The 13389-nt window shown below is 43.6% G+C and overlaps 1 protein-coding gene and 1 long non-coding RNA gene across 4 annotated transcripts in view; one reads left to right on the top strand and one right to left on the bottom strand.

Annotated features, from left to right (window-relative positions):
• NFAM1 (NFAT activating protein with ITAM motif 1) overlaps positions 1-13389 on the top strand; it is an 86319-nt gene that overhangs the window by 2916 nt on the left and 70014 nt on the right. The window lies entirely within an intron of this gene.
• On the bottom strand, positions 5222-7848 carry LOC141579520 (uncharacterized). Of its 2 annotated transcripts, none has more exons than XR_012511060.1 (3): positions 7745-7848; positions 6806-7026; positions 5222-6452 (listed from the first exon to the last, which is right to left on the bottom strand). It is a non-coding gene; the product is annotated as an uncharacterized LOC141579520 (long non-coding RNA). The 2 variants fall into 2 exon arrangements; XR_012511059.1 differs by having other exon boundaries at positions 5222-6432.

Here is a 13389-nt window from a genome sequence, read left to right as displayed (position 1 = left end):
CATCTGAAGCTGTAACCCTGTCCCTAACTCGGCACCCTGGTTGTTTTCATCACCTATCCCAGTTTGCAGCTATTTTCTCTTTGTCTCTGGTCTGCTTTGCCCCCAGTCTGTTTGCTCCCCAGGGCAGTCAGTGCCGCAGCTTCAGTCCTGAGCCTGGTACAGAGCTGGTTCCCAGCAAACGTGTGTCGAAGGCAGTGCCCTCTCAGAAGCTGTGTGCAGGGCAGGATCAGTTCTCATTTGGTTTTCTGGCAGTCTCTGCACCGTGGGTTCCCTCTTCCACGGATTTCCTCCAATTCCCATAGGGATTGAGTCAGTAGTCTCCAGTCCACATGGACTCTACATTATGTCGTGTATCTGAACTGTATTTTTTTGAAAGCCACCAAATCCCTCCCAAGAATGTTCCTACGTCAAGTATGAAGTGAGAAGTGGCAGCAATAAGGGACAAACCGGACCTCAGCTGGGCTCTGCCACGTACTAGATGGGTCACTCTGGACTGAGCACCATGTCCTGATTTATGGTGGGGCAGAATAGTCCTTCCCTCATCAGGAATGATGAGACATGTGGAGATTAAGTGCGATCATAATGGCCAACATTTATTGAGCACTTGCTATGCCCAACACGGGTCTTAGAACTTTGTGTATTGCATCATTTAATCCATGAGATAATACCAGTAGGGTGCCTAGCTCAGAGGCCTGCACCAGATAACGGTAGCTAAAAATAGCTTTAAAAATTATTCAATGAGAAAAGAGACTATAGATAGAAAACTTCTTAATGCCACTTTAGCCTATTGGAAATGCAATTTATCTGCACAGTCAAAATGCTCCTGTTTTACTACATGGGAGAAAACTGATTGAAATGTTCAAAGGTTGCATTTTAACTGCTTCTTAAGCTTCTTGGTGTGATGTATTTTAAGTTTAAGAATATGTCAACTTTTTATTGTAAGCTGCATACATTTCATTTGAATATTTATATTTTGGCATTATTGACTTATAGTGTATAAGTATTTTTAAAATTCAGTTAAGTGCTCAAAACTTATTGTAGGATTAAAGAAAATAATTAAATTTATTTATTTATTTTCATATAAAATAATTTTATAATATTTACAATATTTAGTGCAGTTTTGATAGAGTATGTGCTCAGTGACAGCTTAGCTGGACTCCTAAAATAAATAGTCAAAATAGAAATGTCCATGAGACAGAAATTAACACAACATTGTAAACTGACTATTTACTTTAATATAGATGAATAAATAAATACTTCCATTAAAAAAAATCCATAAGAGATAGAATTTATTTTTAAATATCCTTGAATTAACTAGGACCATTAAGTACAAAGGTGAAACATGAAATGAGGGACACCAGCTTGCTTGTTCCATAGAATGTTCTGAAAGAAGTTGTGTCTGATGGCTTCTAAAGGTGGAACTGTACACCTGCACAGCTGGGAAGAAATCTGCTGCCTCTGTGGCCACCAGACTCCAGATGCAAGCCTCCTTCTTGGGAAAGTTTGTGTATTTAGTCTTGGTATCTTCCAGGCTTTTTTTGTTTTTACGTACACTTTGAAATGAGTAATCAGAAGTGCTTTGAAATGTATGCTCCTCATAAGAACAGAGGGTGAGGATTGCAAGATTATAAATTTTGCAAAGGCAAGAAGTCTCATGTCTATAACATAAATGTTAGTTTCTTTTGGGGGCTGGAGTGAGTTGGTTTTATGGGTGCTTTAATTCTGCTAATTAGGAAATTTCATAATTAAAGATAAACCTAATTATGAGAAAAGACAACATGTTTCTTAAATGCCAAGTGTATCCAGTTTCCATGAATTTGGGTTTTTGTTTTCCTCTCTTTTGGTAGAAAGATAAACCATGGGAATCTTAAATGAGAAGCACGTGAGAAAACCTTTGTGCGTGTCACTCACTAGCTCCGTGATCTTGAGCCAGCTACTCTACCTTTCTGTGCCTCTGGTTCTCGTCTGTAAAATGGGTCCAATAAAAGTAACACTCTGCAGGGGCCATGAGGATGGGATGAGTTAATCACACAAAGTGGGGAGAATCATGCTGGGCATTCAATGAATGTTACCTAAAATTATTCTGGTATTTATGCTTTGACTTTGAAAATCATGGCCAAGCATGTGTCCTCTACAACTGGCAGGCATGGAAGGGCACCTGGCCAGGCATGGTCCCGCCCACCTGCCCCGGGCCTCCCAGCCCACACCTTGCAGTCTACACTCAACAGTGTATCTTGGTGATCACACGTCAAAGATAAAGCTGGACATTCAGTATCCACTGTGTCGAGGAAAGAGCTGAGCTCCACTCTGACTTGTGCACAAGTGAGTGAACAGGGAGAGGGAGCAAGTCAGAGGGTGGGTCAGTGTCAGTGCCATCAGGCCAGCCAGCTGGAAGTCATGGAAGTTAGGCTCCTGCCCTCCCACAGAGGCTGGGAACAGGGGCCCTATCTCTCCTGAAGATGCTACTTCAAAGGAATGGCCTTCAGGTCCCTGAGAATGATACTCCTGGGTGTGTCTCAAAGGGACACAGAAAGAACTTACAATTGTGAACTTTCTAACATAACTGCTCTAAGAGGAAGTTCACATGATGGCTGGAGCAAATGGTGCATTCTCTTGGCAGCCTGAGTTTTCTCAGGCACTTTAAGGGGACTAGGGTCCTCATCCTAGGGACAGCCTTGAGCTGCTAGAAACCATGCTAATGTTTGTTCAAGTCTGTGTGTGTGTGTGTGTGTGTGTGTGTGTGTGTGTGTGTGTGAGCGCGCGTGCCCGGGCGTGGCAGGGGGATAGTGGTGGCTGAAACCGATTGTGCCAAAAGCTGCAATTCGTATAGGTCAACGTTGAGGTCTAGTGGAGAATAGGGCTCAGAGGAGCCTGACTAGAGTTTGGTGAAGGACACAGTCTTTGCCACGTTCAGCCATTCATAGCTGCCTCTGTCCTTTTCACGGTGATGTTCCCTATTGATGGACATTTGAGTACAGTATAGTGGAGGTTTTAGAAACCCAAGCTATTTTCAAGAAAACAAATATTAGATGGAAATTGCTTTTTCAAAAATGACTAATGCAGCATATAAAGAAATATATAATAATCAATCTGAGCTTGAGGTTTTTGGGGTTTTTTTTTGTTGGTTTTTTTTGTTTTTTTTGGAATTCTGAGCTAATATCCCTCTCCTAGGACTAGCCTCGTAAAAATGTATGGAGTGGACTGATTTTTACCCAAATGCTGTGCCCTGCCGCTTGGGTTTAAACCTTGGTTCCAACTATAATAATTTAATCACACTGTCTTTTTTAAATGTTTCTTATTCTTTTAAAGCATCTAGAATTTTAAAAATGTATACTGTTTACTTACAGAAATAAATGTAATTTTGATCTTAAAAAAATCCTAGTTCTGACACTGATAACCTGTGTGGTTGTGACAAGTTACTTTTACCCTCTCTGTGCCTCAGTGTCTGCATCTATAAAGTGGGATAATAACCTCATGGGTTGTTGTGAAAATTAATGAATTCATGTAAAACCCTTAATAATTGCTAAATATTTAATCCAACTTTTCCTCACCTCCCACACCCAGGTCTAGAGGAGTCTTAGGAAGGACCAAGGATGACTACGTTGTGCTTTTGTACCTTCAGTCTGCAATATCTCTCCTATTTCTATATCTTAGAAGCCTCTCCAACGTTCAGTGAGGATTTCCCATGTACCTGTTCCCTAAACCTCTTGCTGATTCCACTGACTTGCTGTTAGCGTCCCATGTATGTTTCCATTATAGAATTTACTTTCGTTCTCCGTGCATGACAGTTTTGGGGTTCTTGTATGATCTTGGCTACTATGTTTTTAACCCCCCCCCCCCAGCTCAATAAACCTTAAGGCATTCACTAAGGGTCTCATACACAAACAGGATGAGGTGAGGTTTTCCTTCACAGAGAATATACAGTTCCATTGTGGCCACCAGGTTTCCAAACTCTGTCAACTGCCGAAAGGTCTAGCACAGGTAGTTGCTTTGTTTTTCAAGCACGTCCTGGAAACCCAGAGGAGTCAGACTCTTCAAGGGAAGAGGAGTGGGTTAGAGGCAGGTCTTCAAGGATGCATCAAGTCTGATAGGTGGCCTTGGCAGGAGGTGGGTGCCTGGGGAGACCGTAGCACCCAGCTTGCTCGTTGGAGAGAATTCCTATCTGGGGTTGGAGGGGTAGGGTGGGACCAAGTTAAGGGGGACTTTGGAAACTAATCAGCTCTTCAGATGTGATGAGAGGAAATGGAGAGGCCCTTTGTATCTTAAGCAAAGTCTTAGATGATGACAGCTCGGACTGAAAGAGCCTGTGTTAGGGTAACAGCATCAGCGGAATAGAGCCTGGGAAGTTTCACGGAAAGCAACTTTTAAGTGTTTATCTGTATCTCAATTTTTGTCCTCATTAATCAGGAGGAATAGTGAGTGGAATTGAGATTGTGACATGCTTTATTCTCTCTCCACTTCATGCAAAAAAATGCTAACCTCCCTACCCCAGTGGCACCTGGCATTGACCTTTGTTTTGTGTGACATTTCCTCCGTGAATCAGGACCCAGCACATTCTCCCTTCCAAGGACACACAGCTGTGAACTGAACAGCTAGGTGTTTGTTCAGTAAATACTGAAGTTCTGCCACGTGCTGGATACAGTATTAAGGGCTACAGGTAAATGGGGAATTACAATATATTCTTGTTTTTGTGGGTTTACTGTCTTATTGAAAACTGGCATGTAAGTACATAAATAGAGTTGCCCAGGGGTTGGCAAACTTTTTCTCTAAAAAGCCAGATAGCAAATATTTTAGGCTTTGTGGTCATATGGTCGATTCAACTCTGTCACTGTAGCGCGAAAAGCCGTCAAGGCCCATGGCTAACCAGGTAGGTCAGTGTGGCTGTGTTCTCATCAAGTTTATTTATGAATGCTGAAATTTACATTTCATATAATTTTCATGTGTCATGAAATATTCTCCTTTTGATTTCTGTTCACCATTTAACAATGTAAAGAACATACTTAGCTCACAGGCCATACAAAAACCAGTGGCGGGCCAGATTTGGCCCATGGGCCACAGTTTGTTGACTCCTGGAGTGGGCTGTGATGGACCTCATGTGTACGAAATGCTACAAAACACAGAGCGGGCAGAGGTTAACTGCTTCTGCAGGACTGAGGCAGGTTCCAAGAATGCTTCCAGGAGGAAGGGAATTTTACACAAGCTTTGACAGTTTAGTGTTTGTTTGCCAGGTGTCAGTTGAAGAGAGTGGAGGATAAGGACCGATGAGGAGTTGATTCCAGGCTCCTTGAGCAAAGTGATAAAGACAAGTCCACAGGGTGTGGCACACTTGGAACACGGACCCGTCAGGTGTGACTTGAGTTTGGGTAACAGGAAACAGGGGATGGCCCAGAGAGGGCAGGGAAATTGGGCCAAGTTCTGCAAAGGGCCTTTGCCACCATGCCAGAGAGTCCGGATTTTATTTCATAGGCAGTAGAGAACTTGGAAGTTTCCCAGCAGAGGGGTGATTGAACGAGTATCTGTGTTTTACACAGACAGGGCCAGGGGCCGGGGCCAGGTTAGAGAAGAGGGCACGGGGAGCAGTTAGGGGCCAGGATGGGCTGGCGGGGGAGGAACCAGGCGGGAGGGCCGTCCTCAGATGGTGGGTTGTGGGCTTTGGCAGACAGGAAAGAGGCTTTAATGGAGTCCAGGGAGGGAAGCCAAAAACTGAGAGCCAGAAACAGCCTGGCAGGGCACTGCCTGGCAGGATGAGGGGAGCAAGGCATAGAGATGGAGGGTGTGTGAAGGGGCAGAGATGGCCACCCAGTGCCTGCAAGAACCGGACAGGGCCTTTGGGGAAAAGATGTCATTTTTTATTATAAAAACAACACTTCATAATTGTAAAAAAGTAAAACAGGACAGAGATATATGTGGTCCTCCCTCTCGCCCTTTGCCCCCTCAACACCTAGAGGGAGTTACTGCTCACAGTTTGGGGTTTGTCCTCCCCAGCTCTCTGTTCTACGCTCACATTTTTTAAAATAAAAATGGAAAGCATATGTATTCTTATGCAATTTACTCTTTTACTGAAAATATCTGTCTTGCAGACATCTTTCCTGTCAGCACATAGAGATCTACCTCGTTCTTTTTAAACAGGTTTGTCATTTTTCAGAGTCCAGGTGTCCCACGATTTACCTGTGGTTGAGCATTCACATTGTTGCCATCAATCTAGTCTCCCAGGTGAGGCTGCAGCCCACACAGTGAAGGCGTGGGAACCCTCGCAGTGGAATCGCAGCCTCAAGTCGGCTTGTGCAGTTTGCTTAGTGCTGCCTCGTTAGGGCTGGAGCCCAGCGCAGCCACCAGGGTGAGAGGCCACAAGGGGCCGCCCTGGCCACTTCCATCTTGGCAGAAAAAGAAGGCTTGACTTGAGTGATGCAGATGGAGTAGAATCAGCAGGACCTGGCACGGTAGATAAAATACTAGCAGGAATTAAAAAAAAAAAAAAAGATGTTCTAGTTCATCAGCAAATCCCACTGGCTTTATCTTCAGAATAAATCCAGAGCCGGTCCATTTCTTCCTCCACCCACCGCCGCCCATTCTAATCCAAGCCACAGTCTCGCCCGTGCACTAGGGAGATTGTCCCCAGAGCAAATGAGATACTCCTTTTAAAATATGAGTGAGACCAGGCTATGCCTTCACTCCAGAATCCTTCACCAGCGTCCCAACCACTCAGAATTAAGTGCAGATTCTCTCCGAGGCCTCCAGGGCCCTGAGGGCTCCAGACAATCCCACCTAAACAGCTCCCCCATCCGTCTCCCCTCCCACCACTTACCGCAGGCAAGGGCCTTTCCTGTTTGCTCCTGGGTTTACCGTCTGTGTCCCTGCTGGCATGGAAGCTTCCTTCACGGCTGCATCCTCAGGGCCCAGCTCTGTGCCTGGCACAGATGGGCGCTCAGTAAATATCCATTTCCTGGATTGATACTGACTGGGTTGCTCTGATTCAGACTGAGAGCTGGGGGAAGATGCCCAGCAGACGGAGATAGATCTTTGCCCCTAAAGAATCATGAATGCTGATGTTGTATCATCTTGCTAAATCTGTGGACTTTAAAATACTCTGTTGTGTTCATTAACACGTTCATTCCCACAACAAATACTTATTAATGATCTGCTGCTTTTGGGGGAGCAGACCCAAGCCAGACAGCCCAGGCTGAATCCTGCCTCTGCTACTACCAGGGATGTGACGTGCCTTCAGACCAGCCCTCACCATGCTGTCCCTCGTCTGTAAAGTGGGCACATTAGTCATATTTCCTTCGTATATTTGTTGTGAGGATTAAATAAATTAACGTATGTGTAGAACCGTGCCGGGCACACAAAGTTGCTAGCGTTGCTCTTACTGCTGTTCCTACCCTGTGCTGGGCACCGCTCCAGGTGGTGGACGAACAGAGGTGAGCACAGAGGAGCTCACCATCCAGCTGGGGAGCAGGGCAGCCAACCCTGACAATTCAGAGTAATCCCCTTCCTGCAGGTGTGCCCGGGAGCCTGGGCAGCATCCCTCCCTGGAGGACTTGGCTCCCTGGTGAGTCTTTAAAGATCCGAGGGGCCCCCACAGCTGTGCGTCTCTGCCCCTCCCACCCAGGCCAGGCGCTGTCTGTAACGGAGCTCCTGCACCAGAGTCCCAGCGGCCCCCAGTTCATCACCACCCCTTCCAGCGCACACACCCCCCCCCCGCCCATCCTGGCCCTCCTCTTGCGCTGGTCCTCTCTAGGCTTACCGCCATGCAGTTTCACGGGAGCTGCATGTTGAGGTGTTTTGCTTTCTTTAATCAGGCGTGTAAAGAACTGCCGGCCTCCATGCTGGGCAGATGGCTGCTTCCTGTCCTTGGAGAGGCCTTCCCTTCCCGTCAACATCTGCTCTCGGCACTAGACATTTCCTGATTACTAATTTATCTTTTTGCTTGTTGTCACTTCCACTAAACCAGCAGTTCCCGAGCATTTTGGTCTCAGGACTCCTTCACACTCGTAAAAATTGAGGACTCCAAAGAGCTTTGGTTTATGTGGGTTACATCTGTCTATAATAAAGCCGAGAAATTGAAAAAATAGGTATTAATGCATTCGAAAAAAACAGTAATAAGCCCACCATTAAATGTTCACATAAACAGCATTTTTTCATTCTTTTTTTAAATTGAAGTATAGTCAGTTTCCAATGTTGTGTCCGTTTCTGGTGTACAGCATAATGTTTCAGCCATACATATATATTCATTTTCATATTCTTTTTCATTATAGGTTACTACAAGATATTGAATGTAGTTCCCAGTGCTATACAGTAGAAACTTGTTGTTTATGTCATGAATAGCATATTTTTATGAAAAATAACTATTTCCAAAACCAAAAAAAAACCACATAGTGAGTCGAGTGGCATTATTTTACATTTTTATAAATCTCTTTAATGTCTGATTTTAGAGACACAAAGTTGATAAGACATTATTTACCTATCAAATACCTTTGCTTGTAGTTTTTTTTAATAATGGAAAAATACACATTTCATAAAGTTTACCATTCCTAACCATTTTAAGTGTACAGTTTTGTGGCATTAAGTACATTCACATTATTGTGCAACCATCACCACCATCCATCTCTGGGACTTTTTCATCTTCCCAAATGGAAACTTTGTCCCCACCACCAAACACTAGCTCCTTACCTCCTATTCCTCTTTTTCTTATAACTGTCCAAGTAACAGAGATGGCTATCCACTTTCTGGAATAACTTTTTCTTCTCCTTAATTTAGATTTTCAAAATATCTACTGTTGGCATCACCAAAGGTAAATATTTTGAATGCTTTCTACATGTGGCTTTGTTCCGACATACAGGAAGCATGGGACATATGCTCTATCTTTAGGTAGCTTAGTTTTAGCTAGACAGGAACATAAGATAAAGTGAAATTTATGTGAAAGTGTGAATTTACTCAGAAACTATTTATTGAAAGTCTGTATTTCATTGATTGTAAAATGCCCATTTTTTTTCACATTTTAGCATCTCTTAAATTGGGATGAATTTTACTGTTGTTAGATATCAAGAGTTTAATCCTCAGAGTTTTTTTCTAGTGGTACATAAAATAATGGTTCATTTTATAATTGAAGTCATCTTAGATACGATGGGAAAGAAAAGTGTCAGGTACCTTTCAAAGTGCTGGGGATACAGCAGGGATCAAAACAGACAGAATGGATCGTGGAAAAACACAGCAGGCACTCATGAAATACCGGTTCCTTCCTTCTCTTAAAAACTGGCAAGTACGCACCTGAAGTCCGACATAGGACTTTGCTCATAGCTATTCCCCCCTCCGCTGACAGCCCAGAGGGTATTCGAGATTGTGGATACCAACAGAACAAAATGTTCATTGCCTTTTGCTGAAAAGTAACAGTATCTTTCATTGGTAGGCACTTTACAATTTACACAACATTTCCACATGCGTGATTTACCGAATATTTACTGAATGAATGTTCTCATTGGATCACAGCATCCCTTTGAGACAGGCCAGCAAAACTGCATCACCCTCTTATGGGGTCTTCTTCAAGGTCACCCTGCTAATAAAGGGCAGGCTAGTTAACATTTACAAATCTCAAACTCCTAATTTATCCCTTCCCATCCTCTTTCCCCTTGGTAACCATAAGTTTGTTTTCTATGTCTGTGAGTCTGTTTCTGTTTTGTAAATAAGTTCATTTGCATCATATTTTAGATTCCGCATATAAGGGATATCATATGGGATTTTCTCTCTCTTTCTCACTTCACTTAGAATGACGATCTCTAGGTCCATTCATGTTGCTGCAAATGGTATTATTTCATTCTTTTTTATGGCTGAGTAGTATTCCATTGTATAAATATACCACAGCTTGTTTATCCAATCATCTGTGGATGGACATTTAAGTTGCTTCCGTGTCTTGGCCATTGTAAACAGTGTGGCTATGAACACTGAGATTCCATGCACCTTGGATGATCCCGTGGACTGTGTGAAGTTTTGTGCGCATGTACCCATGCGCATGTTTGTGGAGAGTGTTCCAGAGCCCTCATTGCAGTCTTAGAGGCCCCATGACCCACACAAGACTAGGACCCTCTGACTCAGGACAGCCCCGAACGTGTCTGCTGTGTGCTGCTGACTGCCTGCCACCTTGGCACCCAAGAGAGTTGCTGTTGGCTCTTCCTGCCTCTGACTCCCCACTTTAAAAGATGTAGTAACTTTCTCAAGAGCTACTTGGTAAGGAGTTGCAGCAAAGGATATGAGCTCAGGCTCAGGAACCTGATGGCCCGGGTTTGAATATTGGTCCAGCAAGTGCCTGCTATGTGACTCTGGATGGTTACCTCACCTCTCTGAGCCTCAGTTCCTTCATCAGAGAATGGGGATAAGTTGTGCTGAACAGGTTAATTCCCATAAAGGCTTACATTGTCCTGTGGCTCATGTACATGTAAATACACAATAGGGCCACCATCACTATTAATATGATACTGGGCCAAAATATCCTGTAGAGGGATTTGTATTTCAACTTGAAACGTGATTGAATATTGTGTTATAGCACGAGATGTGAAGGGCCTGCTCGACACAGGTGGGCCTCAGTTCTGGAAACTTTAGCGGCACAGAGGACTGCACTGCGCCAGCACTGTAACTCTAGGATTTAGACTTCAGTGAAGATCTGACTCAAAAGATTTGGTTCCTGGAAGATTTTTTAAATTTAGGTAGAAATATGTATAAAATATGAAGTACAACAACAAAATACTTTTCCCCAGTGAAACAGACAATGTACTTTATACCCTCATCAGTGATTTTTAGAATATTTACTTGATCATATCACTGATCAAGAAATACTTCTGGAATTTCTCTTAAAAAGAACCCTAGGAGGTAGTCAGAGCTGTGCAACAAATTAATTACTTTGTGGTCATCTTTGAGTTTTGTTCTGGGTCCTAAATGATATTATTTATTTTGATCAGTATCCTTATTAATCAGGCTGGGTTATGATGACTTCTGCATATTTTCAGAAATTAAATTCACCTCCCAAAGATGAAAACTCACCAGTATTGAGGACAATAAAAAGAGTGTCCAGTTTCATAAGTGTATTTATCAAAGCTCATCAAATGGTACACTTAAAAGAAAGCACACATTTTTGGGGTCTAAATTAAAGAAAAGATAAAGAATTCAAAATAGGCACCCTGAGCTCAGAAGGCAACTCCCAAGAGTTCGATGGGTAACCCAGCTACTGAATTCAGTGCATACCCAGGGTAGTGCTGGGGGGCTACTCTGACTTCTGGCCTGTGCATACAGACACCCACCTTCAGCCACTGCAGCGGAGGGTGGCTGAGCTCATGTGTGTCCACCCCACTGTGAGCCTAGGAGTGACAGCTCCCTCACTGTAAACTAGTCCCCCCTCCCCACCCCTCCCAGATCAGAGACATCAAAGCCCACGTGCTAGGGTGACTTCTTCCTCAGACCTGCCTGTAAGCTTCAGCATGTGGTGTCCTTAGGCCCCATCAGCCTCTGGATTTCCTTCTATAGGAGCTACTTCTGGCTGGAGAACTTTCTGCGACTGACTGTATGGAGAGGCTTCTGGAAAGTGTTGTGGAAGCAACTCAGAGCAGCTCTGTCCACTGAACTGGGAGCCTAGGTGAGCACCATGCCCGGCCAGGGCCGGAGCTGCAGGAAAACACCAGGCTGGACAGGCTGCAGCCTTTCAGATGTGTGAGGAAGGGCTGGCCCGGGACACAAGATCCCAGCCAGAGAACTTGACACTTGAGACATGCTTCCTTGTGTTAGTCAATTGCTGGTGGCTGAATCCTGCTTAAATGCCCCTCCTAGGATGCCCTGGGCCAGCCTTTCCCCTGCCTACCACCCCCACCCCACAGTGGTGGTTCTACTTGTAGAAGGAAAGGTTGAAGCCATTTGTTTGATCCTAAACAGATCGTCCTGGTCCCCTACTGCTGTCCCCACGGGGGGTTTGTGGCTCTACTTTCAGCAAAATTAATTCCTTTTCTCTTTTACAGCTTTTGAGAAAGCAAGGTGGGGATTTTGTGGCTGCTGGTGTGCTCTAACACATACCTGCAAAATTAGACACAGATGCAGAACAGTGAGGAATCACCTTTTATTTAGAACCTGGTCACTAGTCAGAATACCTCGTTTCCCAGTAAAGACAGTTTGTCACTTGCCTTTCGTGCACAGCCAGCACAGATGTATACTTGATCATCCTTGCGGCAGGCGAGACTGGGCTCTGAGTGTCAGTTTCATGATAAACCTTTGGTGTCAGTAGAGGCACGTAGATAGCAGGATGGGGTTTTCACCTCCCACTGTTCCTCTCTTTGCTCCTAGCAAACTCTGCAAGGCAGCCCCCAATAGGGCATTACAAAATATATTAATGGGTAGATCAAAGATAGGAAAGCCAAATTAATTTACAAGCCTGATAAATGTCCTCTTTAATGCCAGTGCTTTATAGCGAGATGCCGCTTCCTGTTTCCTCACACCACCACCATGTCATGGTAATTTGTATGTGTTTTCTAGAGTCGTTGATTCATTTAGTAAAAATGCAGTGAGCCCATGTGGAGCAGCCTTGTGGCTGTGGAGGAGGCTTATAGCACGAGGCTGACCCTGAACCGAAAGAGCAAGTAATGGAAGGGCTTTCACAAGTGAGACTCGGGGCTTGGACAGAAAGCTTGTTGGCGGTGGGTGTAAGGCTAGGTCATGGGTCCTGGTGTGAGCTGAACCCTGGACCTGAATCTCTTGGGGAGATTAAGGTCTGGAGAATTGAAATGATTTGCCCAGGACCTCCTGACTTCAGCCTGTAGGTTTTTCTTCTAGACCATTCTTGATTTGATTTGATTTGATCTTTTTAAACTTCTAAAGAAAAGGAAAAAATTTTCATACTCTTAAAACTCATTAGATTTATATGAAAACATCATTTCCCAAACTGTATTTCATGAAGTAGTAGTTCTATGAGATATTATCATGTATTCTCAATTTTAAATATTAGGTTAGCAGTATTTTTTTCTAAAATTACAGGTTTATAAAAATGTTATGTCCATATATGTAATTATTATTAGCCTTAATATTGTATGATAATCTTTCTTTAATGAATACTGGTCCAAACCCTAAAATGCAAGGAAATAGAAATAGCATGAAAGGTCAGCTAATAAATGAATTGCATGCCGGGTCTTGTAATATGGATCTAACTCATGGGCAACATTTGTCAACCAACACTGGGTATGTCATTTATTCACCTGCAAACCTGTGTTCTGGATTCTGGATTATATTTTTCATTAAAACCTCATTATAGGGTTGATATTCAATATTTTATATTAAACATCAAATTAGATTTTAAAAACTTATTGGAACCTTAGGCGGCTTTATAAAACAAGTTTGCATTTAGGCACTGAATTGTTCAGC

The sequence above is a fragment of the Camelus bactrianus genome, chromosome 12 (assembly GCF_048773025.1).
Source record: "Camelus bactrianus isolate YW-2024 breed Bactrian camel chromosome 12, ASM4877302v1, whole genome shotgun sequence".
Taxonomy (NCBI): Eukaryota; Metazoa; Chordata; class Mammalia; order Artiodactyla; family Camelidae; genus Camelus; species Camelus bactrianus.
Note: the sequence above shows the minus strand (reverse complement) of the source record. Positions and strands in the feature narration are given on the sequence as shown.